At 50.5% G+C, this 18276-nt stretch overlaps 1 pseudogene; it reads left to right on the top strand.

Annotated features, from left to right (window-relative positions):
• The first annotated feature begins 10480 nt into the window (after positions 1-10480).
• LOC120973571 (uncharacterized) lies at positions 10481-16341 on the top strand (annotated as a pseudogene).
• The last annotated feature ends 1935 nt before the right edge of the window (positions 16342-18276 follow it).

Here is an 18276-nt window from a genome sequence, read left to right as displayed (position 1 = left end):
GCTTCACGCCGCTGTGGAACTTGCAGGGAGCATCGAGTTCTTGTTCGTAGGAGAAAGACGGCTGCCAAGGCGGCCGGCCACCCTTCTTCTTGGGAGCGGGCCGCTCTTCGGGCTGCTCGTCTTCAATTGTGGCCACCTGCCGACTGGAGGAAGTCGGCATGGGGCCCTTGCGCTTGTGGTCGTTCTGGTAGGGGTGCCGATTAGGGTCGCCAGCCGACGTCTTGGGAGCCGGGGCAATTACTTTCCCCGAGGCGTCTACTCGGAGCTCGGTCTTCATGGAAGAGTCGGCAGTGGCGTACTTGTCGGCGATGACCAGTAGCTCGTCGAGGGTGGCCGGCTCGTCGCAGAGGAGTCGGTGCTTGAGGAGGGTGCCCTCTCGGCACCCGGCAGTGAAATACTCGATGGCCTGGACCTCATGCACTCCCTCGCAGGAGTTGCGGAGCTCGGCCCATCACATGAGGTAGTCGCGGGTCGACTCGTTGGGCCCCTGGACGCAGAGGGAGAGCTGGCGAGGCTTGGGAGGCCGCTTGTAGGTGCTGGTGAAGTTGCGGACGAAAACTTCGGTGAAGTCCAGCCAGCTGTTGATGCTGTAGGGCTTGAGGCTGTTGAGCCATGTGCGCGCCGTGCCCTGCAGCATCAGGGGGACGTACTTCACGGCAACGCGCCGATTGCCGTTGGCGATGCTGACGGCTGTGGAGTAGTCGATGAGCCAATCTTCCGGCTTCACCGAGCCGTTGTACTTGGGCGTGTCTCTGGGGAGCGAGAACCCTTTGGGGAAGGGCTCGTCGCGGATGCGGGGGCCAAAGCATGGCGGGTCGACATCATCTTCTTCTTCTAATGCCAAGGACCGAGCAAGGCGGTCGATCCTGTGGCGGGCGTCATTCTCGCTGACTCCTTCTCGGCGGCCGAGTCGGTCGCCAAGAGTCGGATGTGTGACAGGCGATGGAGTGAGGCGTCTTTCTCTTCGAGGCGGAGGAGGAGGCAGGTTTCCCTGGTGCTCTACAGCTCGAGGGCGGCCATCCGCGTCGCGCTCGATGGTAATGCGAGTCCGGCTGCGACTGGCAGCCGGCTCCTTGTCTTTCTTCTGGCGCGCGCCGCTCGCAGTCGGCGAGCGGGACGTCGCGGCGTGCTCCCGGCGCGGGGGATGGCTATCAGCTCGGGCGCCGGCTTCGTGCCATTCTGCAGCCGCGTGGATCAGCTGCTGGATTCGTCTTGCCATGTAGGGAAGCTCATCGGCTCCCAGCCCATTGAGCTCCTCTGCAGCCGCCTGAGCGGCTCGCAGATTCTCGAGCGGGGTGGCATAGACGGGGCGATCTGCGCCCAGCATGCTGGCAACGGCTGCGCCGCGCTTCTGGACGAAGCCAGCTCGGCTCGGGCCGCTAGGCGGCGGCGTGCCGAAGGCGGCGCGGTCGACTTCGCGCTGGTGGGCCTCGGTGAGGCGTCTCATCGAGGCTATCTTCTTGCCCTCCGTGATGAGGGCAAGGCGGCGTGCCTCCAGGGTCTCGGCGTCGGCGTCGGCCGGGATGGGGACGGAGAGGTCGTGCATCGCCGCTTGCTGAGTGTCGCGGGCGTTCTCGCCCGAGTTGGAGACGTGGCTGATGACCAGCACTTCGGTGACAGCGCTGTTGCCGCTGTCAGCTCGAGGGAGGGGGTCGTCGAAGACCACCACATCGGAGGGGTAGGCGTCGAGCGACGCGGTGTCGGAGTCGATGAGCATCGGGTCGGTGGAGCCGACAGACTCCATGTCCGCAGCAGGCTCGCTGGAGACGTGAAGTTGGTCGAGGAGGCTGACGAGGCGGCTCTCGGGGTAGTCGATGCCTGCGTCGGACGCAGGCTCGTCGGAGATGCGAGTCTCGCCGAGCAGATCGGCGAGGCGGCTCGCTGCGCAGGCGTCGTCGACGCCTTGCAGCGCGTTGAGGCAAGCGCCATCGGGCGCAGCAGGCTGGCTGCGCTCGCGGGGGAGGAAGAGGGTTCCCGTCCAGAACAGGTCTCCGGACGACGGTGCACCTGGCACCACGGTGGGCGCCAAATGTCGGGTGGTTGGTGCAACATATGCCAAGGGATGGCTTATCATTGTGGGAGCCAATAAAACGTTGCCGGTGCCCGGAAACGGGATGAGGCGAAGACATGCACGCCGGCGAATCTTACCCAGGTTCGGGGCTCTCTGAGGAGATAACACCCCTAGTCCTGCTCTGCGGGGTCTCCGCATGATCACTAGGTCGATAAAGGGTAGCTACAATCGCTCCTAGAGCTGTTGAGATCAAGGGAGAAGAAGAACAGGGCTAGCTCTTGCTTCTCTCTATCTATGGTGTGTGTGCTATGCGTGGGTGCGAACCCTTTGCATGGGTGCTCCGGGGGGTTTATATAGACCTACCCCCCGGGGGTACAATGGTAATCCGACTGGGAACTGGTCCCAGCCGTCAGTGTCTATGCTCGCCGGCTTCGCCGCCGGCCGCTGGGTCCCGCCGGCTGGTGGGTCCCGCCGGCTGTCGGCTACTTGGTCGACAGGCCGGCCCCACCGCCTAGGGTCTTGTCGGCGGCTGCTTACTGTAGCCGCGCCTCTGATGATGAGGGCTTTGTCGAGGTAAGCGTGGCTACAGTGGGCCGCCTCGGGGGCTATCACTGTAGCCTTACCTCGTCTTGTCTCCTTAATGGGGCTCCTGCTTCGAGGAAGGGAGTAGCCGGCTTCTGGAGGCCGGCATCACTCTTGGCCGACTAGGAAGGGTCGGGCCGCCTTCACGCCTCTCTCTGGCGGAAGGGGCCCGCGGTCCTTGGGCCGTACATGAGCGGGTCGTGGATGACGTTGAGGCTAGCGTGGCTACAGTGCCGAGCCGCACGGGAGACATCCGTCCCGTACGGCCTCCTGTAGCCACGCCCGCCTCGGGCTTCGGGGGTCGTGGGCCGCACTGTGGCCACACCCCGTCTCGTCGCCGTTATGTGGGAGTGGTTGTGGTCTTGGTCGGCTCCTAGGAGTCGGCGTCCTTCTTGGCCGGCTTCTTGGAGTCGGCCACCCCGTAGTCGTCCTAGGGAGGAGTTGGTGAGGCTGGGTCGCCTTCCGAGAGTCGGCTTTAATGGTAGCCGGCCAGGGAAGGTGGCCCAAATGCTTGGAGTGCTTGAAGGCCCAAAGGCCTGATATTTTTTCTGAAGAGCCAGGGGTAGTCGGTTTGGCTACCCGTGGCCATTTACTCCGACAATGTGTTTGAAGTGTATTCATTGTTTCTTCCCCCTCTTCTCTCCGGTAGACTATGAGACTGACGCCGTTGCTGGTGCCCCGATCGACTACGTTGTTGACGACCCCTCCTTGCCAGAGCAACTAGGCAAGCCCCCCCTGATCATCAGATATCGCCTATTCCTTTTCTCTACTGCTTGCATTAGAGTAGTGTAGCATGTTACTGTTTTCGGTTAATCCTATCTGCTGCATAGCCTGTCATTGTTCCTACAATTGTTGATACCTTTACCTGCTATCCTAATGCTTAGTATAGGATGCTAGTGTTCCATTAGTGGCCCTACACTCTTGTCCGTCTGCCATGCTATACTACTAGGCCGTGATCACTTCGGGAGGTGATCACGAGCATATGCTATATACTTTATACTGTTACATTACTTATGATTCTGTTCGGAGATGGGGGCTGAAGGGGCAGGTGGCTCCATCCTGGTAGAGGTGGGCCTGGGTTCCTGACGGCCCTCGACTGTTATTTTGTGGCGGAGCGACAGGGCAGGTTGAGACCACCTAGGAGAGAGGTGGGCCTGGCCCTGGTCGGCGTTCGCGGATACTTCAATTAACATGCTTAACGAGATCTTGGTATTTGATCTGAGTCTGGCCACTGGCGTATACGCACTAACCAACTACGCGGGAACAGTTATGGGCACTCAACATCGTGGTATCAGCCGAAGCCTTCGTGACGTCAGCGACTGAGCGGCGTGCGCCGGGTTGGAGCGCGTAACGCAACTTCCTTTGAAATGGAGGTTGCTAGGTCTGCTCTCCAGCCGCGTACGCAACATGCAGGTGTGCAATGGGCGATGGGCCCAGACCCCTGCGCGCATAGAATTTAGACCGGCGTGCTGACCTCTCTGTTGTGCCTAGGTGGGGCTGCGACGTGTTGATCTTACGAGGCCAGGCATGACCCAGGAAAGTGTGTCCGGCCAAATGGGATCGAGCGTGTTGGGTAATGTGGAGCACCCCTGCAGGGAAGTTTATCTATTCGAATAGCCGTGATCTTCGGTAACAGGACGACTTGGAGTTGTACCTTGACCTTATGACAACTAGAACTGGATACTTAATAAAACACACCCTTCCAAGTGCCAGATATAACCCGGTGATCGCTCTCACACAGGGCGACGAGGGGAGGATCGCCGGGTAGGATTATGCTATGCGATGCTACTTGGTGAACTTACCATCCACTCTCTTCTGCATGCTGCAAGATGGAGGCTGCCAGAAGCGTAGTCTTCGACAGGACTAGCTATCCCCCTCTTGTTCTGGCATTCTGCAGTTCAGTCCACCGATATTGCCCCTTTACACAGATACCCATGCATATGTAGTGTAGATCCTTGCTTGCGAGTAATTTGGATGAGTACTCACGGTTGCTTTTCTCCCTCTTTTCCCCCTTTCCTTTCCTCTCGGTTGTCGCAACCAGATGCTGGAGTCCAGGAGCCAGACACCACCGTCGACGACGACTCCTACTACACTGGAGGTGCCTACTACTACGTGCAGGCCGCTGACGACGACCAGGAGTAGTTTAGGAGGATCCCAGGTAGGAGGCCTGCGCCTCTTTCGATCTGTATCCCAGTTTGTGCTAGCCTTCTTAAGGCAGACTTGTTTAACTTATGTCTGTACTCAGATATTATTGCTTCTGCTGACTCGTCTATGATCAAGCACTTGTATTCGAGCCCTCGAGGCCCCTGGCTTGTATTATGATGCTTGTATGACTTATTTTATTTTAGAGTTGTGTTGTGATATCTTCCCGTGAGTCCCTGATCTTGATCGTACACGTTTGCGTGTATGATTAGTGTACGGTCAAATCGGGGGCGTCACAAGTTGGTATCTGAGCCGACTGCCTGTAGGAATCCCCCTTCCAAACTCCTTGACTGAAGTTGAGTCTAGCCATTGAAAAGGTTTTTGCTAACATGGCTATGCGGCTTACGGGCCCACGTCACCGTTGGGCGGTATTAGAATCTTTTATTCCTCGTATATACTCTGGGACTCTGATCCCTCTTCTATTCGGGTTAAAATGAAATTACTAACTCTAACATTAGGATCTCGTGATCACATCCACCCGGAGAGCCCCTTCAGTCCATATGATTGCCGGCTGCACTAGAAGATTCCGAAGTTACTCTCCGATGTTTCCTCGATACTTTGTGCCATCGCTTTTGCAATTCCATTCCATCGATAAACCCCAATGGATAACCAAGTACACTTGCCATTCTTACAATCATTCCCCGTTGATCTTGTTATTACAAGATACCCCGAAATTCTCTCTAATGTTCTGAGAATACTTGGTGCCTACTGCCTTGCAGTTATTTGCCACATGAATACCCCTACGGATAATTTCTCGCACTTACCGAGTATCCACTCATCCCCAGTTGATTCATGTATGACACCAATCTTCGAAATACCATTCGATCTTCCAAAAATCCTCAACGGCCTATTGCTCTTGAAAGTCCTGCTTGCTTGCATCATGGTTAACCCCATAAGTATAGTAATCTTATTGGCATCCTTTGTCACTATCATTTAGAGTCTATTGATTCGATATGTTGCGGATGCTTGCAATCCTCAGGATTTATCCTTTCGGCTCAGACATCATTTTAAACATGAGCTGGTTATCGACCCATCAAATTGCCATCGATTGTACCCCTAAGTCTATTCAACTTATCCATTCTTAATCACACCATTGGCTTCTGATCCCTTGATTTGGAAATGATAATTCCTTTGCAATTGATCTTTGAATTAGTCATTTGCTTCTATAATCCAATGCATTCGCATTGTTTCTTCCTCTGGTTGTGTGCCAATGCTCGCATCAGCTTCGTTATGGACCGACAGATCCTTTGTTGGATTTTGTACGACAACACCCTTCATATTCAATCACTTTGGGAGTTCTTTCCCTGATACATAATGCCATTGGCAAATCCTATTCTCTAATTTGGCCAACCATGCTCTGCTTTCGAGCTGGTGATATTTACTCTTGAAGCTTGTGGTATATGTTTCTCAGATGCCCCGATGGGTTGAACCTATACTTTCTCTAAAATCATGTGAACCCGAGAGTTTTCACGAGTCATACTCTCCTGGTACTTCGTCGGATAAAATTTCAACACTACAACTTCTTTGAAGATGAGAAGTGAATGAAAGGTTATGCATTAAAGAAGTGGGAGTCGACCTTGAACTTTGTGTTCATGCCCATGGACCCGATGTGGAACTTATCATGGAAGCATCTTGCAATAATAACTATTTCCTTGAAAATATCATCTGGATCTGTGAATTGATCCTTTGCAATCGTGGTTCCGACCTTATTTTCTCTTTGATTCCATTTCTCGGACAAGTTGAAGTACTTGTCTTCTGCAGGTCAATACACCTATCCAACCTCTATTCAGCTCTACCTTCGAGTATACCCTCTGGTATCTCGAGAACATCATGGGACTACATAACTTCTTATGAGTTCTTCATCAACTATTAATCTCACCGATTCCAATCCCCCCGGGTTCTGAGTTAATAGTCACTCTAGAACACCGATAAATGAATCAATTCCGCACTCCGATTCAATAACTCTTAAGTAGTTTTCGTTTCTTATGAGTTTAATAATCCTTCAAGTCATTCCTAGCCTGATCGGCTCTATCATTATCGTGCCAAATTTTAACTGTGCTACCGGGTCCTTAATTCCGGAGCACAACTTTCGATGATGAGCTAAGCTTACGCTGATTTCCTCGTCTTATCGTTCCACCTTGAACGACAAGCTTGAATTCGAGTTTGTGTTGTACTCATGGTCCCAAGAACATTTCGCTTCATCATTCCTTTGACTTGATGTCATCGCCGGCCGATTACATCTCCATGAAACCTCTCGACAAAATTTGTCATGATCATCATCAACATTCTGAGTTCCTCTAGGATATCAATTGAATTCAAGATGAGAAATACCATCCTTGCCCCTCGATGATTTGTGTTATCATCGGCAACATTCTTGCTTTCCCTTCAACACAAACTTGTTTATGTTTTGTGTTGTACCTTGAGATCCTTGCTATCCAACTTATGCTATGTTTTACCTTGGAGTATTGCTATCTATTATGTCAAGGATGTTGTGAGGATTGCTCCACCTCTTAAGAATTCTTGGTGTAGTGATACTTCTCACAAGCACCATTCTTTCTTGATCCCCGTATTGCCTAACCGGGAATATCGACAAGTGAACGATGCTGCTTGGACTCTGCAATTCAAGCAAACCTGTTGCTTTGAAGTTAATGGCTGATAGTTCATCCTCAGACTATTGTTTATTGAATCACCATTCTAACCTTGATCAAGCTACCTAAGCCCATATTCCGGGTGCACCTTTCAACCAATGTTTAATTGTGTATGTTTTCCTTGAACATACATGATTATATTATATCATTTGATCTGACAAATGTTATCTCCTTGTTCACATACTTGTGGAAATCCATCTTTTGGAAATCTAGATGAATTGTCGCTGAGTCAATGAGCCACCTCCTCACCTCTCCTTGATTTAATGATGAACTCTTGTTTCAGAAGTCGCTCCCATAGTTCATTTCCCGAGAATCTTACATTGTCATCTCGTCAATTTGTGTTGCACCTTTTCTTCTCAAGTATCCTAAGTCTGAGGTATCCTGACACCAATCAGACCTGAATATCGATCAGATATGATGATTGGAACATATTTCCAAGAGTTATAACATTGATCCTCATATGACCCGGTAAAGTGATGTCATGCCTAACACACCTGGCCGAAGGACCTATTGTTATAGTTTCCTTTTTAGTAAAGTTATCCATTCTTCCATGAGGAAATTGTAAGACTTATTCTATAAGTTATCCCTGATGAATCCTTGTGTATCCAGAGTCTGACCTTTGCTTGAAGACCTTGTTAATGCTATCTCGAAGCATGTCACTGGTACTCCGATTTTCAATAAGAACATTTGAAGCACCATGCTAAATTTCCTTTATCAATTATTCAAACACCGTTGTTTGGGTAATGTCATGAACTTCCTCTCCCCTTACCTAAATGGTTTTCTACGTTATATCCTGACATGGATATCATGCTCTGCTTGACCTTGGGAAGGATATACCCCTGAAATATGTGTTTAAACACATTTTCCTTTCCATTGTTCTGTTTGATCTAATAATCATATTTTCCTTTCATTGTTTGGTTTAACCTTTCATGTGATCTATATGATCTAAGCAACAATATTCCCCTGGTTATGTAAACACCTCGGTGTACAGTTCTGTCAGTAAGACCCTGTTACTATTGTTGATGACATTCCGGTAGCCACCGATGGACGAGAACTTTGCCTAATGGTCCGCCTCGTTCAACGAGCAGGAAAGTGGTTCTCTTCGTCCCTCGCCCTTGGTATCGATGTTGTTGTTGACATAACTGATAGGCTATCCTCTGACATGCCTTGCTTACATGATCGTGTAAGACGTCATCGCCTTCCTACTTTTAACCCACATGGTGGGCCCATAACCCACAGTTCCCAGGATCGAAACCTGACTCTCATGTACACCCCCTGTTTCCAAAGTTATTCCTCGCGCTCGACTTCGTATGTAATTCACGGGTCACCTGCCTAGTGATCTATGCTGGTATCAGACGCAATGCTTATTCCGATTGCTCTAAACTCCTTTCACACTTCATTTCAGGCAACGAACGAATTGCCTATGTGCTTGAAACTGCTAGTTTGCACCTTCTTACTTACTCTCGATAATTTCTTTAGTTTCAATTCGAGAGTTACTTTCTGCCACCTTTCCTGATGTTATCTACCAGATAAGCAACTTTGTAGCGGTCCGTTCTTCCGAAGATACCCCTTGTCCTTCGTACGTACGATGGAGTTCCCAAGGAAAGGATGCCGACTTCATCATGATGACCTGCAGTAGATAAATGAAGACATCAAAGTAATGGATCGACCTCTTGGAGAAGAGCAACTAAGACCGAGAACACTCGCTAGAATTTCGTAACCAGAACCTCCACACCTCACGCCTCTTAAATCTCGGGACGAGATTTCTTGTAGTGGAGGAGAATTGTGACGCCCGGATATTTAAGCTACAGTGAACCTCTGCTAAACATGCCACGTCACCACGATTACTGTTGCTAATCTCGCGTTAGTTCGAAACCGGTTCAAATTCAAATTCAAATTCAAGCAAACAATAAAAGTTTTCAAACAATAAAACTGAAAAGTTCGGGTTGTGACAAATACTGCATAGGTAATTATGGTGAAGAAACCACGCTTTTATAAAATTCCTAAATACTCTAAAATGAATAAAGTAGTAGCAAAAACAATTATTTGAATGCTTTAAAATAATAAACAAATGTTGAACTAGTTTATCTAGTCACCAAACTTTTTGTGGCGGTACTAAATAATGGCTAGTATTTGTTTTGACAAGTGGCACTTCTTACAAAAAAATTTGGTGGCTCAACTTAAATGCAAAACAGGAGCTAAGAATTAAAATAGAGAATTAAAGAGAAAAGAAATAGGAAAAAGGGCCTACAAACTACTTTGCCACTAGGCCATAAGTGGCCACGCGGCCCAGCTTGCCTCCCCATCTCCTTCCTATTCACAGAAGCCTCGTGGACAGAGGGGGCGCGTCCGTGGCCGGGATGGCCACGCGCCGGCCATCCGGCGACGCCCCGACGTCCTATAGGTACCCCGACGCCCCTTCCCGAACCCTAGCCTATCCACTCCTTCCCCCGTTCTTCCTCCCCCATTACAGAAGCTGCCCGCCGCCACCATCGCCGCCACCTCGACGATCCGGTGGCCACCGGCCTCCCCTCGTCGCGCCAAGGCATCCAGAAGCTTCGCCATCGTCGTCTCCTTCACCTACGTGCTCTGAATCGAGCCGGGACAGCCCGTACGCTCGCCATCGAGCTCATCTCCGCCGCCGTTCGTCGTTGGTTCTGACGGCTTCACCGCATCCCGCGCCTCCCCGAGCCTCTCCCCGTCAATGATGTGAGCCGCTCTTCCAAACCCCCTCTCCCTGTTATCGATTAGTCGCCGTAGCCGCCGTTACCGAGCTCGTCTGAGACCCCGCCTACGCGTACGTGCGTGCGTGGTGTGTTGTGCTGCGCCTGTGTCGCGGCTTAGCCGCTGCTTTGCTGCTACTCTACTCGTAGCTGTTGCCGCTGCCGATGCTGTTGCTTTTGCCGCTTCCTACTGCTGCTTCGGCCGTCGCTGCTCGTCGCCGTTGTGCTTGCTTTGGCCACCCCTTGCACGCACCGCCTGCACTACTGCCCGCGTCTCTCTGCGCGCCGTCCTCCTGGTGCTCGCGGCCGACTAAATGGTCGCCGGAGTGGGCCGCTCCGTGCCTCACCGCGGTCCGCACACGGCCGACGCTTCCCGCGCTCCCCCAACTCCACTCGCGGGCGCACCCGCGCCCCGCCTTGCCGCCAGACCACGTCCACCCCGCGGCTGCTTGCCTGCCTATCGCCCCGCTCCGCTGCTCTACTTCTCTGCCGCCCGCGCCATCGCCCCGCCTCGCCTCGCGCCACAGCCGCTCATCGCCCGCTCGACCGTGGCCTACTTCCCCTCCGCCGGGCCCGCCTCCGTTGACGCCTGCAGGCCCGCGTGCCCACGCGCCGCTGCCAGCCTCCGCCTGCCCCTGCTCTCTCGCCGGCCATGCTGGGCATGCCCGCCGGCGCCTCCGCACGCGCGCGTGCAGCCGCGGCTGGCCAGGGCCAGCGCCCAGTCGGGCCGGCACCCGCACCCGTTAAGCCGCCCGCCCCATTGGCGCTGGGCCACTTACAGGTGGGCTAGCCCTGTTAAAAAAGATATAAAAAAGAATTAAAAATAAATAAATAAATAAATAAAATTATAAATTATTTAACTTAATTAATTAGGTTTAATTAAACTAATTAAAATCTATTAGCCTAATAACCTAGTTAGACTAAATTAACTAGTTAGTTAATGTAACAGTCAATGACAGGGGGCCCCACCCCCTGTTGACCAGTCAAATGTTGACTGGTCAACGGGGACCCCCTGGCCCACCTGTCAGCCTCTGGTACACTTCTGTGTACGTAGAGCTGGGTGCACCTAGCATTTAGCTATTTAATTTCGAATTAATAATAATTCCAGAATATTATTAAAATTTGGAAAGATCATAATAAATAAAAACCGTAGCTCGGATAAAAAACTTTGTACATGAAAGTTGCTCAGAACGACGAGACGAGTCCGGATACGCAGCCCGTTCGTCCGCCACACATCCCTAGCATAGCAAACACGCAACTTTCCCCCTCTGGTTCCTTTGTCTGAAAACGTGAAACACCGGGGATACTTTCCCGGATGTTTCCCTCCTTCGTCGATATCACCTCCTACCGCGTTAGGGCACACCTGGCACCGTTACTTGTCATGTCATGCATTGATATGCATCTGTTTGAAGTGTATTCATTGTTTCTTCCCCCTCTTCTCTCCGGTAGACTACGAGACTGACGCCGCTGCTGGTGCCCCGATCGACTACGTTATTGACGACCCCTCCTTGCCGGAGCAACCAGGCAAGCCCCCCTTGATCATCAGATATCACCTATTCCTTCTCTCTACTTCTTGCATTAGAGTAGTGTAGCATGTTACTATTTTCGGTTAATCCTATCTGCTGCATAGCCTGTCATTGTTGCTAGAATTGTTGATACCTTTACCTGCTATCCTAATGCTTAGTATAGGATGCTAGTGTTCCATCAGTGGCCCTACACTCTTGTCCGTCTGCCATGCTATACTACTGGGCCGTGATCACTTCGGGAGGTGATCACGGGCATATGCTATATACTTTATACTGTTACATTACTTATGATTCTGTTCGGAGATGGGGGCTGAAGGGGCAGGTGGCTCCATCCCGGTAGAGGTGGGCCTGGGTTCCCGACGGCCCCCGACTGTTACTTTGTGGCAGAGCGACAGGGACGGTTGAGGAGATGGGGCCCAAATGCATTCTTCTTCTAACACTTTGGCACAATTTTCCTTTCCATCATACTCACGAAAGATATTAAAAAGATGAAGCGTATGTGGTAAACTCAATTCCATTTTTTTGTAGTTTTCTTTTATAAACTAAACTAGTGAGAAAACAAGAAACAAAAAGATTCGATTGCAAGATCTAAAGATATACCTTCAAGCACTCACCTCCCCGGCAACGGCGCCAGAAACTGCTTAGTTGACGAGGTGTGAGTGCCGCTTACCTAGCTTCCCCGGCAACGGCGTCAGAAAAGAGCTTGATGTCTACTACGCAGCCTTCTTCTTGTAGACATTGTTGGGCCTCCAAGTGCAGAGGTTTGTAGGACAGTAGCAAATTTCCCTCAAGTGGATGACCTAAGGTTTATCAATCCGTGGGAGGCGTAGGATGAAGATGGTGTCTCTCAAGCAACCCTGCAACCAAATAACAAAGAGTCTCTTGTGTCCCCAACACACCCAATACAATGGTAAATTGTATAGGTGCACTAGTTCGGCGAAGAGATGGTGATACAAGTGCAATATGGATGGTAGATATATGTTTTTGTAATCTGAAAATATAAAAACAGCAAGGTAACTAAAGATAAAAGTGAGCGTAAACGGTATTGCAATGCGTTGAAACCAGGCCTACGGTTCATACTTTCACTAGTGCAAGTTCTCTCAACAATAATAACATAATTGGATCACATAACTATCCCTCAACATGCAACAAAGAGTCACTCCAAAGTCACTAATAGCGGAGAACAAACGAAGAGATTATTGTAGGGTACGAAACCAGCTCAAAGTTATTCTTTCCGATCAATCCATTGGGCTATTCCTATAAGTGTCACAAACAGCCCTAGAGTTCGTAGTAAAATAACACCTTAAGACACACATCAACCAAAACCCTAATGTCACCTAGATACTCCAATGTCACCTCAAGTATCCGTGGGTATGATTATACGATATGCATCACACAATCTCATATTCATCTATTCAACCAACACATAGAACCTCAAAGAGTGCCCCAAAGTTTCTACCGGAGAATCAAGACGAAAACGTGTGCCAACCCATATGCATAGGTTCATGGGCAGAACCCGCAAGTTGATCACCAAAACATACATCAAGTGGATCAATAGAATACCCCATTGTCACGACGGGTATCCCACGCAAGACATACATCAAGTGTTCTCAAATCATTAAAAGACTCAATCCGATAAGATAACTTCAAAGGGGAAACTCAATCCATTACAAGAGAGTAGAGGGGGAGAAGCAACATAAGATCCAACTATAATAGCAAAGCTCGCGATACATCAAGATCGTACCACCTCAAGAACACGAGAGAGAGAGAGAGATCAAACACATAGCTACTGGTACATACCCTCAGCCCCGAGGGTGAACTACTCCCTCCTCGTCATGGAGAGCGCCGGGATGATGAAGATGGCCACCGGTGAAGGATCCCCCCTCCGGCAGGGTGCCGGAACAGGGTCCCGATTGGTTTTTGGTGGCTACATAGGCTTGCGGCAGCGGAACTCCCGATCTCTTCTGTTCGTCGATGGTTTTAGGGTATATTGGTATATATAGGAGGAAGAAATACGTCAGGGGAGCCACGAGGGGCCCAGGAGGGTGAGGGCGCGCCCAGGGCGGTGGGCGCGCCCCCCTGCCTTGTGCCTTCCTCGTTGATCCCCTGACATGCACTCCAAGTCTTCCGTATTGCTTTCTTTCCAAAAATAACTTTTCCGAAGGTTTCATTCCGTTTGGACTCCGTTTGATATTCCTTTTCTGCGAAACACTGAAACAAGGGAAAAACAGGGACTGGCACTAGGCTCTGGGTCAATAGGTTAGTCCCAAAAGTAATATAAAAGTGTTTAATAAAGCCCATAAACATCCAAGATGGATAATATAATAGCATGGATACTTCATAAATTATAGATAAGTTGGAGACGTATCATTAGTGTACGGTCAAATCGGGGGCGTCACAGTGGTGGGAGTGGTACTTCCATTCTACCTGTACCTCTCCGGAGAGCATTGTACGAGGGTTTGGCTTCACCGGTGGGCGCTTCTTTGTTGGTGTCGTTGCCCACCGGGAGAGGAGGTCGGGGAAGGAGGAAGAGAGGAGGTCGGGGAGGACATGGCCATGGGAGAGGCAGGAATGCTCCTACTCCTTCCTCGCCGCCACCCCTAGCTGATTCACCCAAGCAAAGGACTGCTACCGTGGACACCTCTGAGGAGGAGGCTATGCGGACTCCGGTCCACGAGCCTCGGGTTGATGGGCCTTCGGCCCACGAGACTTGGCCCCACCAGACTTCGGACCTAGGTACGTCCCAGGAGACATCCAGATGGGGTACCTGGACGGGTCCGCCTGAGGGGACGAGTGGTCATGCTGATGGTGGCAGGGATTCGGCTGATAGCGAGTGCGAGGTGGTTGAGGGGGCCACCGTCTACCAGCGTGGTTGTACACGGCTCCCGACCGTGCCGGCGACCCATGAGTAGAGGTGGTTGATTTACCCTGATGGGGAGAGGTAAGTGCATTTACTCTTTTTGTACCATTTTCCTTCATGTTTCTTCAAATATCTAATGTGTTCACCTTGTCATACTGCAGGGTTTGGCACCACGCTGATGATGTCCGCAGGCCCAACAGCGTCCTTGGTGTGCTTTGCTAGCAAAACTTCCCGGGGTTTGTCACATTGCCCGGTGAGGATCAGGTTCCAAAGCTAGGATTGACCTGGGAGCACTACTTAGCTGCCCCGGCCCCACCGGAGCAGATGATCGATGGTGTCTTGTGCCACACGAGGGAAGAGATGGTGATCAGAAAGTTTTGGGTAATTTCTCCTTTACACAACTAAAAATCTTCAAATAGCTAGTTATTGTACTAATCAATGTTGTCTCGTTTGATTGCAGACCTTCTACAGGTCTGAGGAGGGATATAAGGAAGCCACGACAAAGGTTATCGATGCCGAGTGCAGACGCCTACTACAAAACTTACGGCACGAGGCTCCGGTGCAGGCTGTTCGAGACTACTACGCCTCGCGTGGTGTTAAGAAGCCCGAGCCGGCGTGCCGCGACAAGTATCTGAAGAAGGAGCAGTACATGACGGTAATTACCTATTCTCAAGGCCTTGTACTTAGTTTCCTTGATTTGATTCATAGGCGTAGCGCTCAAGTTTCTCTTTACTAACTTAGGTGCCCCCGAGATGGTGTGCGGATCAGATGGATTGTTGGGAGGTGTTGGTGGATGAGTGGTGCTCTAACCAATGGCTAGCCCTCCACAACAATGCCAAGGACCGGCGTGCCCAAATGGAAGGTGTGCCACACCATCAAGGCAGCGCCAACTTATTTTAGTACGGGCAGAACTAGGTATGTGGTTTGCTTCATGATTCATGCAATTCATTCTTCATGCTAGCTTGAGCCCTTTAATTACTAATTTACTCTAGTCCTCTCTTTAAGGGGTGACACAATAAGGCGGAGGTGCCAGAGTTGTTCGACCTCTATGCCATGTCCCATACTGGCTCATACAAGAAGGTCAAGGCATTCTCTGCGTCTGACCTCGATGATCCAAACAACTTCACCAACATCTCCTCCCACAGCAAGCTCGTGAGGTACAGAGATCTGGGGAAGAAGACGAAAGGGGAGGACTTTAACCCGAGCCAGCAGTTTGATCCAGAGTTGGTGATGTTATCTGGTGGCGGGAGGTCCCATGGCTCGATAGCCATTGGAGATGGACTTATACGCTATCCTAGCATTCTCCCGGAGATCAAGGCGTGCCAAACGAGCTCCGCCCCTGAGATAAGGCCTCGTCCACGGCCAATGGAGCTCGGCTTTGAGGTTAGTTATACGGACTCAGGTTTCTTTCCTCTCCATTACATTGTGTGTTCGGCCATCGATGACTACAATGCTAACGAGGAGCGGTCTTGCAGGCTGCTCTTCATAAAGAAAGAGAGGCAACCAAGGAGCTTCTGGCGAAGAAGGAGCGGGAGTTGGAGGAGAGGACGACTAAGTTGTTGGAGGAGGAGAGGGCATGGAATGACATGCAGAAGCGGGCCATGTACGAGCTCCTCGTGGTAAGTTTCTTATGCATATTAGCCAAATCATGCACGTAATGTTCGTTTCATTACTAACTAGTATGACTGACTCGTCAAAACCAAATGTGCAGTCTGTGTGCGAGAAGGCCGGTCAGACCCCTCCGCCGATGCCCAAGATTGCTCCAGGGACCACGGTGAGTTTAATTTGAATGGTCATTATGTTGGGGAACGTAGTAATTTCAAAAAATTTCCTACGCACATGCAAGATCATGGTGATGCATAGCAACGAGAGGGGAGAGTGTTGTCCACGTACCCTCGTAGACCGACAGCGGAAGCGTTATCACAACGCGGTTGATGTAGTCGTACGTCTTCACGATCCGACCGATCAAATACCGAACGCACGGCACCTCCGAAGTTCTACACACGTTCAGCTCGATGACGTCCCTCGAACTCCGATCCAGCCGAGTGTTGAGGAAGAGTTTCGTCAGCACGACGGCGTGGTGACGATGATGATGTTCCACCGACGCAGGGCTTCGCCTAAGCTCCGCGACGGTATTATCGAGGTGTAATCTGGTGGAGGGGGGCACCGCACACGGCTAAAATATCGTATATCAAGTGTGTATAGAGGTGCCCCCCTGCCCCCGTATATAAAGGAGCAAGGGGGAGGCCGGCTGCCTATGGGGCGCGCCAAGGAGAGGGGGGAGTCCTCCTAGTAGGAGTAGGACTCCCCTTTCCTAGTCCTACAAGGAAGAGAAGGGGGGAAGGAAAAAGAGGGAGAGGGAGAGGGAAAGGGGGCTGCGCCCCCCTCTCCTAGTCCAACTAGGACTCCTCCTGGGAGGGGGCGCACCACCTCCTGGTTGCTGCCCTCTCTCTCCCCTCAAGGCCCACTAAGGCCCAATACTTCCCCGGGGGTTCCGGTAACCCTCCGGCACTCCGGTTTAATCCGAAACTTCTCCGGAACACTTCCGGTGTCCGAATATAGTCGTCTAATATATCAATCTTTACGTCTCGACCATTTCGAGACTCCTCGTCATGTCCGTGATCACATCCGGGACTCCGAACAACCTTCGGTACATCAAAACATATAAACTCATAATAAAACTGTCATCGTAACTTTAAGCGTGCGGACCCTTTGGGTTCGAGAACAATGTAGACATGACCGAGACACCTCTCTGGTCAATAACCAACAGCGGGACCTGGATGCCCATATTGGCTCCCACATATTCTACGAAGATCTTTATCGGTCAGACCGCATAACAACATACTTTGTTCCCTTTGTCATCGGTAGGTTACTTGCCCGAGATTCGATCGTCGGTATCTCGATACCTAGTTCAATCTCGTTTCCGGCAAGTCTCTTTACTCGTCCCATAATACATCATTCCGCAACTAACTCATTAGTCACAATGCTTGCAAGGCTTATAGTGATGTGCATTACCGAGTGGGCCCAGAGATACCTCTCCGACAATCGGAGTGACAAATCCTAATCTCGAAATACGCCAACCCAACAAGTACCTTTGGAGACACCTGTAGAGCACCTTTATAATCACCCAGTTACGTTGTGACGTTTGGTAGCACACAAAGTGTTCCTCCGGTAAACGGGAGTTGCATAATCTCATAGTTATAGGAACATGTATAAGTCATGAAGAAAGCAATAGCAACATACTAAACGATCGGGTGCTAAGCTAACGTAATGGGTCATGTCAATCACGTCATTCTCCTAATGAGGTGATCCCGTTAATCGAATGACAACTCATGTCTATGGCTAGGAAACATAACCATCTTTGATTAACGAGCTAGTCAAGCAGAGGCATACTAGTGACACTTTGTTTGTCTATGTATTCACACATGTATTATGTTTCCGGTTAATACAATTCTAGCATGAATAATAAACATTTATCATGATATAAGGAAATATATAATACTTTATTATTGCCTCTAGGGCATATTTCCTTCACATTAGTTACTAGTCTTAACATTTCAGTGTCATCATGCTAACGAGACATTGCAAATGATCTTTGGTGCAGCATAACTCCAGACAATCATCGCACAATCCTTCTCCAGGTGGTACCAGCACGAGCCACCACGGTGCTACACCTCCGTGATGACGGTAAGTTTTCTATAGTGTTTTGCTTAACAAATGCATA

Source organism: Aegilops tauschii, chromosome 2, assembly GCF_002575655.3.
Source record: "Aegilops tauschii subsp. strangulata cultivar AL8/78 chromosome 2, Aet v6.0, whole genome shotgun sequence".
In the NCBI taxonomy this organism is placed as follows: domain Eukaryota; kingdom Viridiplantae; phylum Streptophyta; class Magnoliopsida; order Poales; family Poaceae; genus Aegilops; species Aegilops tauschii.
Note: the sequence above shows the minus strand (reverse complement) of the source record. Positions and strands in the feature narration are given on the sequence as shown.